We start from the raw sequence: 16,682 nt of genomic DNA, 5'->3' as shown, positions 1-16,682 counted from the left end.
AAAGCATAATATATTAATGCCAAGTCTCCCAGATTACAAAACTCATTCAGTCTCTGCTCAAATTCCCCAAGCAGCTGGGGTGGTAAAAACCTGGAAGTTTGATTCTTGGCACTACTCCCAGTTTAGAGCTGAGTAAATGGGCTTTGCTGACAAATTGGGTGACTGCTGGAATTGAGCCAGTGAGTGCAGGAACCCACGGTGTGCTCAGTATCACTTCCAAAAGCCAGATATGCTAACGCAAGCACTGAGATAGCCCAAATTGATTTTTCCCCCTCAGCTATAATGATCTCAGTTGTATCAATCATTCCCCTACTAGGAGATCAGACACAAGAGTAGGTTAATACATATCCCCCATCTCTTTATTTCTGGATCCAATCTGCAGGATTTCTCCACAGGGAGGTAGTATTGCCTACTATTAGAATCTCTCCAAAGGCAAATGACATGAGGTAGATTGCTGAGCCATGATCTCTTCCAAGGCAACAGTGATCTGCCTGGGTATGTGTCTCTAGTAAGGTAAGGCCACGTGTGTTAACCTGAATTTCCCTTCTAGAGGCTAGAAAGAAATAAAATTTATTTAAAGTACTTAAGAAACAAATTTTGAGAAGGAAACTTAAAAATCATACCATTCAATTCCCTCAGTTTGCATTCCCTCATTTAGAGAGCAAGTAAGGACCAGTGAGATTCATTGACTTGAACAATTGGATTCATTCCAACAGATCCTTTTATGGGGTTAGTTGATCCCAATACCTATAGGGCAATATTTTTTCTACAATGGAATAGAGTAGGAAAGTTGAATAGAATAGAATTGGGTCATTGTCCTGACTCTGTTGCTTACTAGCTATGTTACCATGGGTAAACCATGTAACATTACTTGTACCACTCACCTCATAAGGTTGCTGTGGGAAGATCCGTGTGAACAATGTATTAAGCCTTATATAGGACAGCTAGGAGGTACAGTGTAGATAGAGTGCTAATTGTGAAGACAGAAAAATTTACTTACCTGAGTTCAAACCTGTCATCCGATATTAGCTGTGTGACCCTGGGCAAGTCACTTAATCCTGTTTGCCTCAGTTTCCTCATCTGTAAAATGAGCTGGAGAAGGAAATGTCAAGTATCTTTGTCAAGAAAATCCCAAAAAGGGTAGTGAAAAGTACTGAAACAACTCAACTATAGAAATGTATAAGAGTCAGTGTGATATTGGGGATAGAGAACTGAGTTAAATTTCTACTTCTGACACATACAAATTACATGACCCTGAATAAGTCACTAAACTTTTCCTTGCTCCAAGCAATGATCTAAGAAAATAGTTTCAGAAAAGGTGCCAACCTGCACTTTAAGAAGGAATTTCCTCACCTTGGAGTTCCCTATACGGATGAAATGGCAGGTTTAGTCCTATCCCCTATAAATGTGAACTATAATTATTACCACTTAGGCTAGTACTCACACATCCTTTGCCAGGTAGAATTATCCTCTGCTCCTTCCCATTCCTTCCCTCCCCACCCTACCTCCCCCAGCAGTATTTGTGAAGTATCTCTTTGTAGGATTATAAGTCTTCTGCTCCTTTGTATTGGAAGAGAATTGGACTCAATGGGACTCTTTTAAATGGGTTTTCATTCCAAACCATACCCTTCTTGTGCTTTGCCTTAGAAAGGCTTGCTACCACCAGCATCTTTTATTTCCTTAGAAAAGGAACTGGTGGCTGACTTGTGCTTCTTTTCTTTGCACTCACAGAATCAGAGCTAAAAAAATCATTACCACTTTAATAACTATTGATCCCATGGGCTTAAAAGTAAAAATTGTCTCACTGATGGGAGAGGGCCCACAGCAGATGAGAAAATCAAGTTGATCAAATTTCATCCAGTTTCCATCTGTTTGTGAAGGTATGTTCCACTAGGAATAAATGGGGTTGATAACCTTTATCTTCTTCCCTGGGCTTCCCAAGGCATAGGAACCACAAAAACAAACAAACAAATAAAAAAACAATAATAACAATCTGCCATCCTACATTTACATAATCCTTTACAATTTATGTTATGCTTTGTTATGTCCACATCTCCTTGACACTGTTTAGGTCTTTACCAATGAAAAAGTGCCAAGGATTGTGTGGGCAACAGCCAGAGGGTAGACCATGGAGATGGCAAGGAGAAGGATCCCTGCACTTACCTTCATCATCATACTGGAAAATCAACTCATAGGCAGTACAGGTGCTGGCAAGTCCAGTTTGAGGAGTTCAGTACATGGGAAGATGCAAGCTGGGACCTGTCACCTCTGGGAGCTGCATTTCTGCATTACCAGTAATGCTACTTTATACTGACAGAGCATAATATAGGGAATCTTAAAAGTATAAGCCATAAAGGCAAGAAAAGTCTTCCCAGGTCAGTGAAGTTACAGAACAACTTTACCAGATAAAGGCAAATCATCATCTTTAAGCACCATCATATTCAGGCATTAGAAGGTCTAGAATAGCAGAGGGATTTTAAAATATATTGTGTGCTGCTCTTAGACTGTTAATTTTTTAATATTATCTATTAACTTTCTATGCATATGCAACCAATTTCCTCCATCAGGTCCTAAGCATTTTGAAAGCAGAACTGTTTACACATTCATTTATATGTAGCCCATGTTCTCTCTCACCCTCCATTCACACTTTTAGTCTAGGCTCCCAGAACAAGGCTGCTACCATACCCCTAAGTCTCTATGGTTAGGCTTTAGCGAGTGACCATGTTTTTTATTTTGTTTTGTTTTGTTTTTTTGTTTTTTCATTTTTTTCCCCCTCCTAGTACTGTGGATTATGGGCTTCTACCAGTGTGTTTCTCTCAACTAAAAACTAACAGTTAATAACAACTAGTTGACTACACTTAATTAACTTTAAGAAAAAAAATTTGCTAAAATGACAATAGCAATTGTAATTGGTACAAAACATTCCTCAAAAGATCTGTGACACTTACAAATATATACAGGATACCGTCCAGAGGAAAGCAGACTTAAGCTTGGAACACACATGTAACAGCAGGGATAACTCTCTGGAAGTTCTTTTTTCTCCTTTATTGAAGGGAACTTCTCATAAAACTCTTTTTTGGCATGGGATAGGCTTCTTCTATGCTCCTTTTAGACTCTTTAACATTGCTTTTCCTCAATGTATCTAGTTTGTCCATGGCTCCTGAAGCCTAGAATGGTCCTAGGAGGAGGGAAAAATAGAAATGACAGGCAGTTTGAGAGTTCAGTGGTTAGAGTGAAAGACCTGGAGTCAGCAAGACCTGTTTTCAAATATAACCTCTGATACTTACTGTGTGAATTTGAGCAAGTCACTTACTCTCTATCTACCTCAATTTCCTCATCTATAAAATAGGTATTATAATAGCCTCTATCCCAGGCTTGTTGTGAAGATTAAATGAAATAGCATTTATAAATTGCTTTGCAAAACTTAAAGCATTATATGAATGCTAGCTATTATGATGGCCTATGTGAAGAAGACATGGTTTAAAGATGGCTGAGAATGAATCTTTTCTTTGTTTTCCCAGATGTCCTTTCTCATGAGAAAAACTAGATAATTACAAGGTTTCAAATGAAAATGGACTTTATAATAATAACTGACATCTATATAATATTTTAAAGTTTGTAGATTTATTGCACAAGGGCAGAGCTCTAAAGGAAAAAATGAGAAAAGCAATCAAGGATATAGAAAAAATATTTTGAAAGGGAGATAACTTGGAATAAAAGGCACAAAACCTTACACAACAGTGAATGATCAAATAGAAACTAGTGACTCCATGAGACAAAAAAAATATTAAACCAAAAGACTGAAAAAAATGTTATAGTAAAAACAGAATTGAGACCCAGAATATAGTTCAAAATTTTTAAATTATTAAAAATATGTAAATGCCATAATGCCCTCAATAGACTCATTATTATATTTCAAGAAACCAAGAAAATGAATTTCCTAAATATCTTAGATCAAGAAATAGAAAGGAAAAGAAAAAAATAAACCATCAGATAATTTGATTTTTAAAAGAAGAAAAAATAAAATGAAATTACATATCAAAAATGAAAAAAGTGAATTCACAACCAATTAAGAAATAAGTATATTTAAAGTAGAAAATGGCAGCTTCTTAAAGTCATTCTTAAAATAATACTGCAATTGTCATATACAATGTTCTCTTAGTTCTGCTCACTTCATTCTTCATCCTTTCATGTAAGTTTTCTCATGATTTTCTAAGATCAGTGACCTCATCATTGCTTACAGCACAACATCTATCACAACCAAATACTACAACTTCTTTAGCCATTCCCCAGTTGAGGGGCAATTCTGTAATTTCCAGTTCTTTGCTACCAAAAAGCATTCATTTATTTCAGAAGCAAAGAAGAAGTGAATCTTTCAGAGCTATAGTCAGGGGTCAAGTTAATGACCAAAAAAGAGAAAGAAAAGTTCATAGAATGTAAAATGAACAATTTTGATGATATAAAATTGAAGTTTTTGTATAAATAAAACCAACATTGTTAAAATTAGAAGAGAAGCAGATAAGTGGGGAGGAATTTTGTATCAACTTTCTCTAAATGTCTTTTTTTTAAGATATAGAGGGAACAAATGGAAATTTATAAGAATAAGAAACATTTTTTAAATTGATGAATGATCAAGGATATGAACAGGGAGTTTGCAAAGAAAGAATCTAAGCTGTCAATACCATATTTTTTAAAAAAGGCTCTAAATAACCAATACTTAGATAAATGCAAATTAAAACATCTCATATCCCTCATATTGACTTAGATTATAAAAAAAGAAAATTACAAATATTGAAGAAGCTACAAGAAAAATAGATATATTGATGCATTGGTATGCATTGTGGCTTGATGTCAAGTGAGGTTAGCAGAATGAGGAAAACAATTTATATAATAACAATAATATTATAAAGAGAATCTACTTTTAAAGACTTAGAAATTCCAGTAATTAAAATCATAGAAGCCTCATGTTGAAACCCATCTCCTAACAGAGTGGTGGTGAACCCAGAACATAGATTTAAATATGAATTTTAGACATGGCCAAAGTGGGGATTTGTTTTGCTTAACTATATGTGCTTGTAACCAGGGTTTTCTTTTTCTTTCTTTCTTGGGAGAAGAAAAAAGCCAGATTTGTATTTGAAAAAAGGTCTATTTTTTAAAAAAAGCAGACTATTAGATTAAAGGCTAGAATTAGAATAACTAAGATTAATAAAAGGAAACAATTTTTAACAATTAGAACTGTCGAAAAATGGAATGAGCTTCCTCATGAATTAGTGGCCTCCTATCCTTAGATGTCTTCAAGCAAAGCCATGTTTCCCCCTATTTGAAATGTTGTGGTGGAGATTCTTATTTAAATATGGATTGGATTAGGAGATTCTGGATTATTTCCTAACTCTGTGAACACATCCCAATATATCACATGTCTTTTTGTTGATCTTCTCCTACTGCATGAATAATGGAGAATGAATTGAATTGTGAGTATGAGAGTATGTGTGTATGGCCCATTGACACAATACAATGATATTGATGAAGAGAATACTTTCAACATTTTTTCCCAGGCAGAGCCAGTGTTTCCAATCTGAGTATTCTAGTGTGGGCAGAGACAGAGCTAGAAATTCCTTTTATTCCTTTCCCCTATAATTTTTGAATGTCACTGTTTTTGGGTGGTGATTACTTTAGTCTCTTCCAGCTGGTCTGTATGGCATTAAAATAGACACCAAGACTAAGGTCTGAAAATGAAGAATTTAGTGCTTTCATAATATTTATCTTCCTGTTGAGGTTGAGTCTATTTAGAAGTTTATTCCTTCTTCACTTCAGAATCTTGTAAAACTTGATAACTCTCTATTTCCACTTCTAGTTAGGGCAAAAAGATCTTTCTATGAAGTATTTGATTCATGTCAAAATAATCCATTTCCATATTTTGTTATTACCCAAATTCAGTTTGTACATTGTATAATAAATGTTCATGATTGCATATATGGTATTTACTCACCTGAGAGAAGTGCATAGATTCATCTGGACAAAATAAGGACTTAAAATTGAGACAAGTCTATAGGATTCTTAATCTGGTCCCTTTTGGAAGATGCTGACATTCTCATTTTCACGGGTGGTAAGGTTATACAACTAGTAAGTGACTTAATCTAGATTTGAACTCATATCTTCTTGATTCCAAACTCAGCTCTCTATCCACTGCAATACTTGTAGTTTCTGTTCAGTCATTTTTAGTTGTGTTCAATTCTTCATGACTTCATTTGTTCTTGAAGTAGTTTGTCATTTCCTTCTCCAACTCATGTTTCAGATGAGGAAACTAGGTTAAATGATTTGCTCAGGTTTCTACAGCTAGTAAGTATCTAAGGCCATTCTTGAACTCAGAAAGATGTCTTCCTGAATTTAGGTCCAGTGAACTATACACTGCCCCTACTATACAATCTAGCTGCTCCTTATGAATAAAATTCATGATTTTGGATGAAGAATGTATGGATGCAGGAGGATAAAAAGGAAAAATCCCCTTCAGTGCTTTTCCCCTCCCTTCCTTGTGATTGCCCTCTCTACACTAAGTCCCTTAGTTTCATCATTTGAAAAATTGTGGCAAATTAATCTACAGTAATGTGTTAACCATAGAATCTTTCATTTAAAAGGGATCTCAGGGGTCCCCCATTTCAACCAATACCTCAACAAAAATTCCCTCAACATCCCCAACAAGTGTTGGTGTAATAACCAAAGAGAAGAATTTGGCATGGGGGATTTTGTGACATTGGATGGTTTTCTCATCTGTAAAATTATTTGGACTCAGTGACTTCTAAGGTCTACTTCCAGGGCAAAATTCATAATCCTTTGATCTTACAGATGCTGCATAAAGGCTTGCTGTAAAAGAAAAGCTATTCTTTCCTGAGCAGCGCAATTTTTTCCATGATATTATTAGGAAGCTTTTACTTCTATGAACACAACATTCAAGAAGTGGACTGACTTGGGCAGAATATAGTAACTCTCATTCTGGACCCACTGTTTTAGTGAGAAACATGTTGATGTTGATGAATACCAAGCTAGCAGTTCTGTAAAGCTCAGATACTTTTTTTTCCTATACCTCACCCTATCAAGTCATTTTCTGATATGTTACTCTTCTTAGGTATATTTGTTTTTAATAGGAAACAGTAACTTGATACAAAGAAAGAAAAAAAAAGCTAATGATAAATTTTAGACCCTAACATAGTCAAGCGGAAGGCTTATTTTTGGTTATGTAGGAGTCTTCCCTTCACACCATATAGGCAGCTTCCTAATTCTATTTATGCATAGAGCTCAATTACACATAAAAAGTCATACATCCCTGATATTGGGGCATTCCTAGTCAGGGACCCTAGAGGCCTGAAGGAATCCAAATGAGTGGGTTGATTCTAGGATCTCCTTAAGTGAACAGATTGGTACCATATCATACTTAATTTCCTTAAGATCCTTGAGCTCTTCAGAGGGATAATTCTGTGTAAGGGCTGGAAAAAAATCCTAGGAGTACAAAGAAACAAGCTTCCTGATACTGCCTTAAAGTAACTTAAGTAGTATTAAAAAGTAGATGACTATTAGTGGTACCCCAGGGAGTGCTGAGATATTGGCTTGTGTTTGTTGGGAACCTAAAAAATTCAGTCTTTACTGGGATTAAATGCTGATCTCAAGAAAAAGGGTGTCTAGATTCTATTCACAGAGAATACCACTGCCAGGGATGCTTTAGATCTTCTGTAGAGCTATGATTTCATTGATGGGAATTCTCTTCTATACACAGAAAACATTTAATAAATGTTGCTTGAATTGATGTTGTTAATTTGGCATTCAGTTATCATCTATCTGCTGTATATGTGTTAATTTGTCTCCCCAACTTTATGATAAGTTCTTTGGAGCATTCACAATGAATAGTTATTGATTACACAGTATAATTTAGGACAATAAAAGATCCAATTATCCAATAAAGAATTCCTCACCAGCCTGTCAGTCCATCTAAAATTCCAAGCTGCACAATCAGTGCTAGTAGGACTTCTGGAGCCTTGTGATTTTTTCTTGGGTTGAGACAAGGGAGTTTCTCATAAAGTATATAGCATGGAAAGGTTCACATAGTTATCTACTTAGATCCAAATGGGACTTGAGAGGTCACCTAGTTTAGCTCCCTTACTTTTTTTTAAGAAGAGGAAACTGAACTAGAAGTGACATGATTCACATAAAGAATAAGTGGCAGAATCAGAATTTGAATATAGGTCCTCTGACTACAATGCTTTCTTCACTATAGCATGTTAATACTATCTCAGCCAATGCCATCATTTTGGAGATGAGGGAACTTAGGTCAAAAGAAAATTTATATCTTGTCCAAGGTCATACAAATAGTGAGAAGCAAAGGGAGGATTTGAATTCAGGTCCTTTACCTCCAAATCTAGAGTTTATTCCTCTATACCATATTCAACACCACCCCCACTCTCGTAAAACTTACCACCACAATAGGTAGCTAAATGACAATGAATAGAATGCTAGATCTGGAATCAGTAAGACCTGAGTTCAAATGTGGGTATGAGATTTTTAGCAAATCACTTAATCTGTTTGCTTTAGTTTCCTCAACTTTAAAATGAGAATAGTAATATTATTTACCTCCTAAGGTTGATGTGAGGATCAAATAGATATCATCTTATCATGCTCATGTACCATAATTTGTTTAGCTGCTTTGTTTCCAATTATTTGCTAACAAAAAAAATGCTTCTATAAATACTTTGATATCTATGGAGACTTTTTTTTCTTTTCAATGGCCTCCTTCAAATATAATGATAATAATGAAATCTCTAGGTTAAAAGGTATGTGGCATTTTAGTAACTTGCTTAGTATAATTACATGATTACATTGGCTTTCCAAAATGACTACACTGAGTCACAGCATCATCAACAATGCACTCATGTGCTTGTACTGTCTTTCCACAACTACTCCAACATTGATCTTCATTTTTCATTTTTTCCCATTTTTAGGGTATGAGATGAAACCTCTAATTTGTTTTGGTTTGCTTTTGTCTTGCTATTAGTGATTTAGAGTATTCTTTCATATGATTGTAATTTTTCTTTCAAGAATTGATTGTTTGTATACTTTCCAGTTTCTTAAACTGTGATTCATAACTTTACATAGGCTCTCATAACTGAATGTGGGGGTTGCAAAATTATGATTTATTATCAGTAAATATTTGATGTATATATGTATTTTACATGCCTACATACCCAGGGTCATGTGAAAATCTCTTAGATGAAAAGGGGTCACAAGTGGGAAAAGTTCAGGAATCCCTAAATGGAAAAAAATTCAAGAAGCCTTGGTATAACTTATCTATTGGGAATGGTTTTTGTACAGATCAGGTTTTTTTTTCTCCTGAGGCTGGGGTTAAGTGACTTGCCCAGGGTCACACAGCTAGAAAGTGTGAACTCGGGTTCTCCTGAATTCAGGGCTGGTGCTCTATCCACTGCACCACCTAGCCGCCCCTGTACAGATCAGTTTTCAAAGAGAGTAGGAGAAAGAGAGAAAAGTAGGAAAAGGAAAGTATATGGCTCACCATCCAAATTTGTAGAGCATTAAAGTATAGAAAGATGAAATATTGGGGCTTGGGGGTTGGGCAGTGTAAGGGCATTGGGTGTTTAGGAAAGACAGAGAGGTATCAATATGGAATAGATAGGTACCAGGTGCACAGCCTGGACTTTAAAAAAAAACCTCCTGGGATGGACATGAGGAAAAATATCTAATATATTTTCTTTATCTTTCATTTCATTTAAGGTCCCATTAAGCATATCCATACTGGGGAACAAAGGATATCATATAGTTCTAGGAAAGTAGCTTAAAGAATATTTGTTTTGGGAGAAGTTCTGGGGGGAGAGCCAAGATGCCACAATGAAGCCAGGAAATTGCTTGAGCTTTCCCAATTTCAGTTGAAAACTATATGAAACCAAGAACCGAGTCTGGAATAATACAGCCTATGAAGAGATGGAATGAAACACCAGCTCAAGATACATTGGAAAGACTTCAAGAAAGTTCAGTCTCACTGGAGTTGTCCAGCTCAGAAAGTATCAAGGAAAGCCAGTGGGAGGCTATTAATTGCAACAGATCAGCAATCAAGAATCTTTATCCTGCCTCAGTAGAACAGTAGCAGAGCAGACCAGTGAAGTAGCCTCCAGTCCCAGTACAGAAAACAAATTACCAGCCTAGGAAACAAGGTAACAACATGCAGGACTTGGTCAAACTACCTCGGGCTGTGAGCAAGATACCAAACACAAGGGGTTCCTATGCTTAAAGCCAAGACTCAAAGCTGCAAAACTTGAAACAGTGTTTCCCTTCATCCCAAGAGCAGAGTTTGACTTTAAACATCACAGAATAAGAAAAGGAAAGAAAAACATGAGTAAGAAACAGAAAAGAACTTTAACCATAAAAAGCTACTGTGGTGACAGGGAACACCAAAATACCAACTAGAAAAGAACAAAATGTCCACATGTGAAATCTCAAAGAGGAATATGAAAAATTGGGAAAAGAAATGAGACATATGCAAGAGAGAGTCAACAACTTGGAAAAGGAAAATAAATCCTCAAAAAATACATTTGGTCAAATGCAAAAAAAAAAAAAAAATCCACTGAAGAAAACAACACTTTAAAAAATAGAATTAATTAAATATAAAAGAAAAATAAAACCTAACTGAAGAAAATCATACATTAAAAACTAGATATCAATAATCAATCAAACTAAAAAGAATGAAGAAATGAAGAAAATGTAAAATACCTCATTGAAAAAAACAGCTGACCTTGAAAACAGATCCAGGAGAGACAATCTAAAAATTATTGGACTACCTAAGGGCTATGACTTTATAAAGAGCCTAGGGCACACTCTTCAAGAGATCATCAAAGAAAATTGTCCTGATATACTAGAAGCAGAGGGCAAAAGTGTCATTGAAAAAAAAATCCATTAATCCTTTGGAAAGAAATCCCACAAGGAAACATCCAAGAAATATTGTTTCCAAATTCAAGAACTATAATCTCAAAATAAAAATAGGCTGCCAAAAAATAATGCAAGTAACAAGGAGCCACAATCAGGATTACCCAGGATTTGGAAACTTCTTGGTTGCTTGTTGTCCTTCATTCTTGAAAAGGACCAAAATGATATTACCACGTCAGAGTCAAGTTATAATGTGTCTGATTGTGACTGAAAACACCAATATGAACTTGAAATGCTCAGCCACAGGTTAGATAAAAATAATTCCTATGAACATTTGGAGTGGACTCTAACTTTGCACATCTGTCATTTCTTCTGAGCAAACTCAATTCTACTTTATTCATAGAGCACAACATTTTCTATCTTGAGGGCATGTCATGCTGGGTGGTCCTGTGCCAATGTCTCCTATAGCATATAATCAATTCTAACTTCAGATTTCCCTTGTATTACTTTATTTGAACACCTTGGGAGCACTTTCCTTGTCAGCTTCTATAATAAAGGATAAAAGGGCCTCAAGTACCATATTCCAGAAGGCAAAGGACCTTGGATTACAAACAAGAATTAACTACTCAGCAAGACTAAGCATCATCTTTCAGGAGAAGAGATGGATCTTCAATGAAGTTGGGGACTTTTCATCATTTCTATTGAAAATATTAGCACTAAACAGAAAACTTGATCTAAAAATACAGTACTCAAAAGAAAAAATAGAAAAGTAAACATGAAAGAAAAAGTAAACATTATTTAAAGATTAAAGTATTTACATCCCTACATGGGAAGATGATACTTGTAACTCTTGAGAAGTATGTATCTTTTATTAGGAGAGTGAAAGGGGCACTTAGAGCAGGGCATAAACTGACTCTGATGTGATAATATTAAAGAAAAACACATTAAGGGGTGGAAAAGGAGTATATTAAAGAAGAGAAAATAGGAGGTAAAATGGGGATAAATTACATCACATTAAGAGGCACAAAAGACCTATTACAATAGAAGGAAAGACAAGAAGGGGATGATCTGAAGATTAATCTCATCAATTTTGGCTCAAAGAGGGAATAATGTACATACACAGTTGGCTACAGAAATTTATCTTTCCCTATAGAGAAGTGAGAGGAGAAAGGGGAAATAAAAGGGAGGGCTGGACAGAAGGGAAGTCCTTCTAGGAAAAAGGGTTAAGAGAAGCAGGGAGTTCTATAAAGAAAAAAAAAATCAATACCCAGATTAAAAAAAAAATCATAGTCTTAGGATTTTGTGAGGCAGGCGTTCTATAAAGAAAAAAAAATTAATACCCAGATTTAAAAAAAAAAAAAAAAGAAGCAGGGAGGATGATAGCAAGGAGGGCAGATTGAGGGAAGGTTTGTTCAGAAACAAAACACTAGTAAGGAGGGACAGAGTGGAAAGAGAGAAAAAAAGTATATATAGAGGAGAAAATAGGAGGGAGGGAAATATACAACTAATAATCATAACTATGGATGTGAATGGAATGAATTCCCCCTTAAAATGGAAGCGGATAGCAAAATGGATTAAAAACCAGAATCTACGTTGTTTTAATAGAAAGACATTTGAAACAGAGAGATACATACAGAGTAAGGGTAAAAGGCTAGAGCAGAATATATTAAGCTTCAGCTTAAGAAAAAAAAAAAGTAGAGATAGCAATTTTGATCTTAGACAATGCAAAAGAAAAATTGATCTAATTAAAAGAGAAAAGGGAGGAAGCTACTTCTTGTTAAAAGGTACCACAGAAAATGAAGTAATATCAATAGTAAAAATATATGCATCAAGTGGTACAACATCTAAATTCTTAGAGAAATTAAGTCTGTTACAGGAATAGAGAGCAAAACTATATTAGTGGGGGGACCTCACCTTTCCCCTCTCAGAAGTAGATGCATCTAGCCACAGAATAAACAAGAAAGAAATTATAGAGGTCAATAGAATCTTAGAAAACTTAGACATGATAGACCTCTGGAGAAAACTGAATGGTAATAAAAAGGAATATACCTTTTTCTCAGCAGATGGTACCTATACAAAAGTTGACCATGTATTAGGTCACAAAATCCTCACAATCAAATGCAGAAAGGCAGAAATAGTAAATGTGTCCTTTTCAAATCATGATGTGATAAAAATTACATTCAATAAAAGGCCAGGGAAATGTAGACTAAAAATCAATTGGAAATTAAATAATCTAATCCTAAAAATAAATAGGTCAAACAACAAATCATAGAAACAATCAATAATGTCATTCAAGAGAATGACAATAATGAGACAACATACTAAAACTTATGGGATGCAGACAAAGCAATTTTTAGGGAAATTTAATATTTCTAAATATTTATTAAAATAGAGACTAAAATAGAGGAAGAGGAGATCAATAAATTGGGTATCTAATTAAAAAGCTAAAAGAAAGAGCAAATTAAAACCCCTGATTAAATACTAAATTAGAAATTCTGAAACTAATAAAATTGAAACTAATAAAACCATTAAGTTGATTAATAAAATCAAGAATTGGTCATAAAAAAGCAACAAAATAGGTAAACCTTTGGTTAATCTGATCAGAAAAAAAAAGATATTCAAATTATCAGCATCAAAAATGAAAAGGGTGAACTTACCACCAATGAAGAGGAAATGCAAGCAATAATTAGGAACTATTTGCTCCACTGTAGGCCAACAAATCTGACAATCCAACTGTAATGAATAAATATTAACAGAAGAAGAAATAAAATACTTAAATAACTTAATTTTCGGAAAAGAAATTGGATAAGCCATCAATGAACTCCTTAAAAAAATCTTCAGAGTCAGATGGATTTACAAGTGAATTCTGCCAAAAATTTAAAGAACAAATAATTCAAATGATATGTAAATTATTTAGAAAAATAGTCAAAGAAGGAGTCGTACCAAATTCTTTTTATGAAACAATGATGCTGATAACCTAAATCAGAAAGAGCCAAAACATAAAGAGAAAATTATAGACCAGTCTCCCTAATGAATATTGACACAAATATTTTAAATAAGATGTTAGCAGATTGCAACAATTTACCAGCATACACTATGACTAGGTGGAATTTATACCAGGAATGTGAGGCTGGTTCTATATAAGGAAAATTATCAACATAATTGACCATATCAATAACAAAAGTAACAGAAATCATATGACAATATCAATAGATGTAGAAAATTTTTTTAAAATATGGAACACATTATTATTAAACACATAAGAGAGCATAGGAATAAATGAGTTTTGCTCAAAAATCATCAGCAAGCATAAAAACTAGATGCATTCTCAATAAGACTAGGGGTGAAACAAGGATGCCCTTTATCCTCATTATTATTTAGTATTGTACTAGAAATGTTTGCCCTAACAGGAAGAAAAGAAAAAGAAAAAGAAGTAATTAGAGTAGGCAATGAAGAAATAGAAGTATCATTCTTTGCAGATAATATGATGGTATACTTAGAGAATCCCAGAGAATGAACCAAAAAAATCATTTGAAATAATTAACAACTTTAGCAAAGATTCAGGATTATAAAATAAACCCATATAATTCACCTTCATTTCTATATATCACCAACAAATCCCAATAGCAAAAGGTAGAAAGAGAAATTCCATTTAAAATAATTGTAGATAATATAAAATATTTGGGTGTCTACCTGTCAAGACAAATGCAGGAATCATATGAATACAATTGCAAAACACTTTTTACACAAATAAAGTCAGATCTAAACAATTGGAAAAATATCAATTACTTATTGATAGGTAGAACTAATAATAAAAATGACAATTCTACCTAAATTGGTTTATTTATTCAGTGCCATTCCAATAAAACTGCCAAAAATTATTTTATAAAGCTAAAAAAAAATTAAGAAAATTCATCTGGAAAAAGAAAATGTCAACAATATCAAGGGAATTAAATGAAAAAAATGCAAAGGATGGTCGCCTTCAGACCTAAATTTATTATATCAGACCTAAAATTATTATAAAGCAGCAGTCATCCAAGCCATCCAAGTATTGGCTAAGAAACAGAATGGTGGATCAGTGGAATAGGTTAGGAGCACAAAACATAATAATCAATGACTATAGAAATCTACTGTTTGACAAAGCCAGAGATTCTAGCTTCTGGACAAAAATTGCTGAGAATACTGGAAAATAACATGTCAGAAACTTGGTATAGACCTATATCTCCCACCTCATACCAAAATAAGGTCAAAATGAGTCCATGAATTAGGCATAAAGGATGATACTATAAATGAATTAAGAGACCAAAGGATAGTTTATCTATCAGATCTTTGGAGGAATTTATGATCAAACAAGAAATGGAGAATATTATGAAAATGCAAAATAGATAATTTTGATTACTTAAAATTAAAAAGGTTTTGCACAAACAAACCAATGCAGAGAAGGGTAACTGAAAGGCAGAAAATAATTTTTACAGTTGTATTTCCTATAAAGGCCTCATTTCTAAAATATATAGAGAACTGAGTAAAATTTATGGGGAACAAGTCATTCCCCAAATGATAAATGGTCAATCAATATGAAGACAATTTTCAGATGAAGAAATTAAAACCATTTATAGTTATAGGAAAAATAATTTAAATCACTATTGATTAGAAAAATACACATTGAAACAACTCTGAGGTACTACCTCACACCTATCAGATTGAATACTTTGACAGAAAACGATAGTGATAAATCCTTAGGGAGGACATTATTGCATTCCTGGTGGAGTTGTGAAATGATCCAACCACTCTGGACAACAATTTGGAACCAGGTCTGTATCTCAAAGAGATCATAAAAGAAGGAAAAGGATCCTTTTATGGAAGAATATTTTTGAGAGCTCTTTCTGTGGTGACAAAGAAATGAAAAATGAATAGTTGCCCATCAATTGGGGAATGGCTGAATAAGTTCTGGTATATGAAAATAATGAAATATTGTTGTTTTATTAAAAATGATGAACAGGCTGATTTTAGAAAATCCTGTAAAGATTTACATGAACTGATGCTGAGTGGAGCAAGCAGAACAAGGAAAGCACTGTATACAGCAACAAGATAGTGTGATGATCAATTATGATAGACATGGTTCTTTTCAGCAGTTGAGTCATCCAAGGCAATCTTAATAAACTTTGAATAGAAAAAGTCACTCACATCCAGGAAGAGAATTATGGAGATTGAATGTGTATCAACACATACCATTTTCACCTTTTTTCCCTTCTGGTTTTTTTCTCATGGTTTTCCCCTTTTATTCAGATTGTTCTTTCCCAACACAACTCTTATGAAAATATGTTTTTAAAATTAATATACATGTATAATAATAATAATAAAGAATATTGTTGTTGTTCAGTCTTATCCAACTTTTTGTGACTCCATTTGTTTGTTTTTGTTTTTTTGTTTTTTGTTTTTTTGGCAAAAACGCTGGAGTGGTTTGTCATTTCCTTCTCCTGCTCATTTTAAATATGAGGAAACTGAAGCAATCGGGGTTTAGTGATTTGATTAGGGTCACACAAGTAGTATGAGTTTAAAATTAGAATTGAACTCAGAAAGATGTTTTGCTGACTTCAGACCCAGGCATTCTATCCACTGCACCACCTAGCTGCCCTCAAAGAATATTTAGGCAAGTGTTTTTTTTGCTTTTCTATAAGTTAGGAGTCAGTTTGCCTCCAATCATCATCTAGTAGCTAGAGTGATCTTCTCCAACCAAAAGGCCCCTCTAGTAATTACAAAAC

At 34.2% G+C, this 16,682-nt stretch overlaps 1 long non-coding RNA gene across 3 annotated transcripts in view; it reads right to left on the bottom strand.

Annotated features, from left to right (window-relative positions):
- LOC141543098 (uncharacterized) overlaps positions 1 to 16,682 on the bottom strand; it is a 71,496-nt gene that overhangs the window by 18,862 nt on the left and 35,952 nt on the right. For 2 of the 3 annotated variants that reach the window (XR_012482329.1, XR_012482330.1), the window contains exons 2-5: positions 13,578 to 13,653; positions 2,949 to 3,178; positions 1,806 to 1,933; positions 1,001 to 1,092 (exon numbers count right to left, since the gene is read on the bottom strand). This is a non-coding gene — a long non-coding RNA (uncharacterized LOC141543098). The remainder of the gene's footprint in view (positions 1 to 1,000; positions 1,093 to 1,805; positions 1,934 to 2,948; positions 3,179 to 13,577; positions 13,654 to 16,682) is intronic. The other variant, XR_012482331.1, reaches the window with a different exon arrangement.

The sequence above is a fragment of the Sminthopsis crassicaudata genome, chromosome 1, assembly GCF_048593235.1.
Source record: "Sminthopsis crassicaudata isolate SCR6 chromosome 1, ASM4859323v1, whole genome shotgun sequence".
Classification (NCBI taxonomy): Eukaryota; Metazoa; Chordata; class Mammalia; order Dasyuromorphia; family Dasyuridae; genus Sminthopsis; species Sminthopsis crassicaudata.
Note: the sequence above shows the minus strand (reverse complement) of the source record. Positions and strands in the feature narration are given on the sequence as shown.